Raw genomic sequence first — 6,000 nt, 5'->3', positions numbered from 1 at the left:
TAAAAGGGACAGATCACTTTTAACAAAACACTTTACTTTCATTATTTCTTTCTCATGAATTCACTCCCATCTCCTCTGAAGATGACAGAAAACCACAAGTTTACAAGGAGGTCTGTCTTTACGTGGAAGGGACTTTTGAAAGGACACAGAGTGCTTGAGAGCTGCTAAGAGGTCACCACTACTTAGTATGTTGCCAGGCTATGAGTTATCTGAAGCTTTGAACGTTTTTATTAGCTATATGAGGAAACTGAATTTTAAAATGGACACTTAAATGGATAGTTGGGTATTCTTGGTACAAAAATAATCCAGGGTGCATTGGTATTTTAGTTGTCTGGATTTCTTTATAGGCATTCAGATCACAAAATTGTGACAACATTCTATTAGGAAGAACACACTTAAGCTATGTGTTTTCCACCACAAATGTTTGAAAGTTTCTCAACTAAACATAAATGCAGATTTTTGCCTTGTAATTTACTTTCCTTTTTGAACATGTAAATGAAGCATTCTGTCCTACCATTCAAGAAAATAAGTCATTCATGCAGCAGGAAGAATAGTATGTAACTAAGTTGATAGGACTCAAATTTTATTGACTAATAAACAAATAACACAGCAGGGCAGCTAAGCTGCTTTGTCTTCCAGTCACACCAGTTGCACTAACCAGCCCACTTCAGCTTTCTCACCTGCATCTATTTTTATTTTGGGTAATTTTGATCTTTCAGTCTTCCCAACTCTTCTGAACACTCTATCCCAGAACTGTAGCACTGTCTCTATTCTCCTAGGCCCACCTATCTATGTTCATAAGTCAGCCTTCTCCTCTTACTGCTCTTATGTAATGGAATTATCTATATCTCTTTAGTTATGCAACATGGCCACAGATATTCCTCCGAATTATTCCTGAAAATAATGGATGTTAGATTTTCTGATGGTCTCTGTTCTTCACAAAACTTCATAGCTTCTTTTCCAAAGGTAATTGTTTAGTTTCTAGTTTTTTTCCTCTTTTGCTCACAACTCCCTCACTTGAAGTGCTATCGTGAACTTAGCACAAATTCATAATATTTACTCAATGATTTATTAGCAGTGCACAGACCAATAATTGTTTCTGTACAGTATGTTTGTACTTTGACATTAATGCTTTAGGACTGCTACGAAAGATCATGGATAGCTTCAGCTCTGATCTCATTTGTTCTGATATACAGTGCAGCTTTTTAATCAGCCAAATTTGTATATAGTTCTGCTAAATTAATTATTATCACTTCAACAGAATAGCAGAAAGGGACTTTTAAAGAGATTATATTCAAGGCCAAGTCAAAGACTAGAGTTGTACTGTGATAGATAAATGACTGCAACCAGAAGTTGACAAACCTGTTGTAGATAAGGGTCTTGATGCTCATTACCAGAGGAAATTAAATAAAAAGTAGAAACTGGGGCTGCCATTGTTACAGCTGCGATCAATGGAGACAACATATTTTCTGTGCTCTTTTTAGTAGCTCAATGTTGGTGACCTTAGGCCATATAAGGCCTGTTCTACTGGGTTAGATGGTGCATACGAACTATAAAAACCCATAGTCTCATTCATGATGTTTTAAGCTAAAGGGAAAATTACATGTCTGAAGATGTAGAAATGAAAGACATTTTCATCAGAAACATCCAGTATTTAGTTTGCAGTAGCTTCCTTTTCTTATCAGTTTCCTGTTCTGTGTTCATGTTGGCCAGGTGCTTTATCAATTTTTATCCACGGCCTGGCTGAAGAACTGGTTGCTTGCACTACAATACTGCCTTTCCTGCCTGTAGGAAAAGTGATGGAAAAACAGTGATCGAGTCCTTGTTTCTATTTCACAACATGAAAATAATTACTTTGAGATACCTGTGGAGTGATCTTTTCCATGGCTAAGGATTACAAGAGACTGGCCTAGGAAGGAAATAAAAGTAAAGTTTTGCTTAAATGTAAAAGCTGTCATCAGTTCTCAATCTGTCTGCTATCCTTTTTATTTTTTTTCCCTTTTCTTCTGATCTATTTTTTTTCTAAGATCACCATACTTTATAAATGAAAATAGAGGATACGATGCCCTCAACAGGACCATGAAAAACCATGGAACCATGGCACAGATTCACAGTCATGGAGTGAAGTGTTAATGACAAATGTTTGAATTCATACTTGTAAGTCTTACACTAGACACATTTATATTCATCACAATACACAATTTTAGAATTTTGGATTTTTTTTCCACAAGTTCACAAATGGAGACTATTTCCTTATTCTCATAGTTACTCAATATCCTAAGGGAAATTAGACATCTATGGATGCTCAGATCATTTTTTACATGGCTCCTCCCTACAAGAAAGACACTGAGGTCCTGGAATGTGTCCAGAGAAGGGCAATGAGACTGGTGAGGGGTCTGGAGCACAAGTCTTACTAGGAGCAGCTGAGAGAGCTGGGATTGTTTAGTCTGGAGAAAAGGAGGCTCAGGGGAGACCTCACTGCACTCTACAACTTCCTGAGGGAGGTTGTGATGGGAAGGGTGGGTTTTGGCCTCTTCTCACAGGCAACAAACAGGACCTGAGAAAATGGCCACAAGTTCTACCAGAGGAGGTTTAGGTTACACATAAGGAAAAACTTTTTCTCTCAGAGTGTGGTCAGGTACTGGAATGGTCTGCCCAAGGAGGTGGTGGAGTTGCCATCCCTGGCAGTGTTCAAGAGGCATCTGGATGAGGAGCTAAGAGATGTGGATTTGTGGCTTGTAGCAATGGTAAAGGGAGGGAGGATGATGATCTTGTAGGTTCTTTCCAACCTTGTAATTCTATGATTCTTTAAACCTGAAAATAATAATTCTCAGTAAAGAGACTCGTAAAATTTGAAGTTAGGAGCAAGGACGTAAGCATTCAAGTCAAGTATTTTTTCTTTTTTTTTTTAAATATGATCTTTGGACTATTATTTTAGCCCAATCTCTTTTACTTTTATTCTTATATTGCAAGTACTTTTGTCTTTGCTTTTACTTCTTAGGTAATTCCAGACAATTATCTGCTCCTTGTCACTCCTTTCTTATTAATGAGGCAAGTTGGACACAATCAGCTTATCTGAACTGTTCTTATAAATCATTCCTTTCAGACCCTTAATATTCCTGTTGCTTTTCTCTGAGCACCTTCCAGTTTGTTGACACAATTCATATGACATTTCAAATTCAAAGCACTTATCTCAGGAACATCTTAGTAGTACATATTTTTCTTGGCAGTTCGTACTATAGGCCAAGTATTAAGCTTTATTTACATCTCATGTTTGCTGCACGCATTTGTGGTAATTTCTTGACAAAATAAAAAGCAGTTTACAGATGAGCAAAATAAGTGATTTTTGCCATTTCTCATGATTTTTCTGGGTAGAGAAAATGGAGCAGCACCGCTTATGAGACATACATTGTGATGCATTGTGTGTTCTGATTAATTTTGCTATGAATTCAACTCATCTACCTTGTTTATCTAGTGTAGCTGGTTGTAAGAGCTCTCCTGTACGTCAAACTACATTATCCTGACTGCCAATGTAAAATTAATTGACATGCCTGACAACAGGCAGAGCTATCCCTTCAGGGCTGAGAGGTTAGAAATCTGTCTGAAGTGATGTTTCCTAAAAAGCTTTACATAACTAGAGTAATATTTCAAGCAAGCACTTAATGTTTCAACTGATGGAAATCAGAAATAGAGTAAGTTCAAGGCACAGACACTTAAGGGGTTTTGTTGGGTTATAGCTTGCTAACTTCCGCACCACTTTATCAAAAGGTTACAATACTCAGGATGTACAGGCTTTTAAGTGCTACATCTGCATCTGTACATGGTTGCTAGTCATACATGATATTAGTGACCTTGTCAATTTATAGAATCATTAATATTAGAAAAAATCTTTAAGATCTAGTCCAGTAGTCAACCCATCACCACCATACTACTAAACTGTGTCCCACAGTGAAAAATCTACCCTTTTCTTGAAAGCCTCCAAGGACAGAAACTCCATTACTTCCCTGGGCAGCCTGTTCAATACTTGACTTCTCTTTTGGAGAAGAAATTTTTTCTAATACTCAACCTGAGCCTCTCCTGGCACAACATGAGGCCTATCACCAGTTACCTAGGAGTAAAGGTCTACTCCCACCTTGCTACAACTAACTGAAAGGAGGTTGAAGAGAGCCTGAAAACCTGCCCTGAGCCTCCTCTTCTCCAGACTAAATCCCAGCTCCCTCAGCCTGTTCCCTCTTAAGACTTGCGCTCTAGTCCCCTCACCAGCTTTGATGCCCTTCTCTGGGCAAGCTCCAGGGCCCCAATTTTTTTCTTGTAGTGGGGGACCCAGAACTGAGGACACTACTCAAGGAATGGCCTCACCACTGCTGATTACAGAGGGGCAAGCATCTCCCTGGTCCTTCTGACTACATTCTTTCCAATACAAGCTAGGATGCTGTTAGTCTTCTTGGTCACACTGCTAGCTCACGTTTAGCCAGCTATTGACTAACACCCTCCAGATCCTTTTTCTCCACACAGCTTTCTAACAACTGCACCCCAAGCCTGTAGTATTGCATAGCACTGCTGAGGTCAATGTGCAGGACTTACCACTCTGTCTTGTGAAAACTGATAACTGGCTGTAGCCCATTGATTCAGCCTATTCAGATCCCCCTGTAGGGCCTTACTGACTACAGGTAGATCACACTTTCTCCCATACTTACTCCAAATTTACTGAGGATGCACTCAATCCTCTCATCCAGATCATCAATAAAGATATTAAACAGTACTGAGCCCTGGGGAACACCACTTGTAACTGGTCACCAGCTGGATTTAACTCCATTCACCACCATTCTCCAGGCCAGGCCAATTAGCCAGTAATTTACCCAGTGAAGAGTATACTTGCCCATGCTGTGGGCTGCCAGCTTCCCTGGGGCAATACTGTGGGAGAGAGAGTCAAAGGCTTTACTAAGGTCCAGGTATATAATAACAACCACAGCCATTCTCTCATTCATCAGGTGGGCCAGTTGGTTATACAAGATTATGTTGATCAAGCAGGACCCACCTTTCATGATCCTGTGCTGGCTAGGCCTGATTTGCAGGTTGTCCTGCATGTCATATAATTGCACTCAAAATTATCTGCTCTATAACCTTCCCCAGTGCTGAGGTCAGATTGGCAGACCTGTAGTTCCCAGATTCTGTCCCTTCTTGTAGGTGGGAGTCACACTGGTAAGTCTCCTGTCATATAGGATCATCCCTGTTGACCAGAACTGCTAACATGATTTTAAGTGACTTGGCCACTTCCATTTGCTCCCTCAGTACCCTCAGGTGACCCTATGGATTTATGACAGTCCTGGTAGAATAACAGGCCTCTGTTTCCTCCTTAATTATGGGAGAATTATTCTGTGACTATATATATTGATTTGGATTCCTGCGGAGTCCTCAGAAACCTCTAAATTGTATTTCAGTGAAGTAGTGAAGATTCAAGTATTTGAAAGTATTAACAACTGAACTTGAGTATGGGTTTTTTTTTTTTTTTTGGATTTTTTTTCGTACGTACTTGCTACTTTTACTAAGTCTGTCTTCTCCCTCATGGCTTTAAAAAACTAAAGTTTCAAACTCCCATTTTGGAGCAACTTCATCCTGCTCTTTCCATATCTAGCTGTAGTCTTAAATTATTGGCATGCCTTCCTCACTTTTTCCACAGTTCATCCACTACAACTTGCAGATCATTCAGCATCCCATCTTCCCTGAAGGAAGCTTATAACGTAAATTCATGTGGGATAGGAAATCATCCATCACTAGAATGCATGTTTTCATAAAGGAAAAACAAATTAGGAATTTATGTCTGAGCCCTAACATCTTAAGTGAATTACCTATGGGAATGCATAGTAGGATGTTATAAGCCAAGAAAGAGAAGTCCAGCCAGCAGGCTTGCTTTATTCATTTATTTATAGAGCTATGTTCTCACTACAAGAAAAAGCTTGATTAAAGTCAAGTAATTAAACAGATGAAAAATGGTAGTCA

The 6,000-nt window shown here is 39.2% G+C and overlaps 1 long non-coding RNA gene across 1 annotated transcript in view; it reads right to left on the bottom strand.

Annotated features, from left to right (window-relative positions):
* Nucleotides 1-983: 983 nt before the first annotated feature.
* The window catches only part of LOC121110843, a 39,127-nt gene continuing 34,110 nt past the window's right edge, over nt 984-6,000 (bottom strand). Inside the window, exons 3-4 of the long non-coding RNA XR_005860067.1 lie at nt 1,865-1,909; nt 984-1,785 (exon numbers count right to left, since the gene is read on the bottom strand). This is a non-coding gene — a long non-coding RNA (uncharacterized LOC121110843). The remainder of the gene's footprint in view (nt 1,786-1,864; nt 1,910-6,000) is intronic.

This window comes from Gallus gallus, chromosome 5 (assembly GCF_016699485.2).
Source record: "Gallus gallus isolate bGalGal1 chromosome 5, bGalGal1.mat.broiler.GRCg7b, whole genome shotgun sequence".
NCBI lineage: Eukaryota > Metazoa > Chordata > Aves > Galliformes > Phasianidae > Gallus > Gallus gallus.
This window is presented reverse-complemented; position numbering and strand designations above follow the sequence as displayed.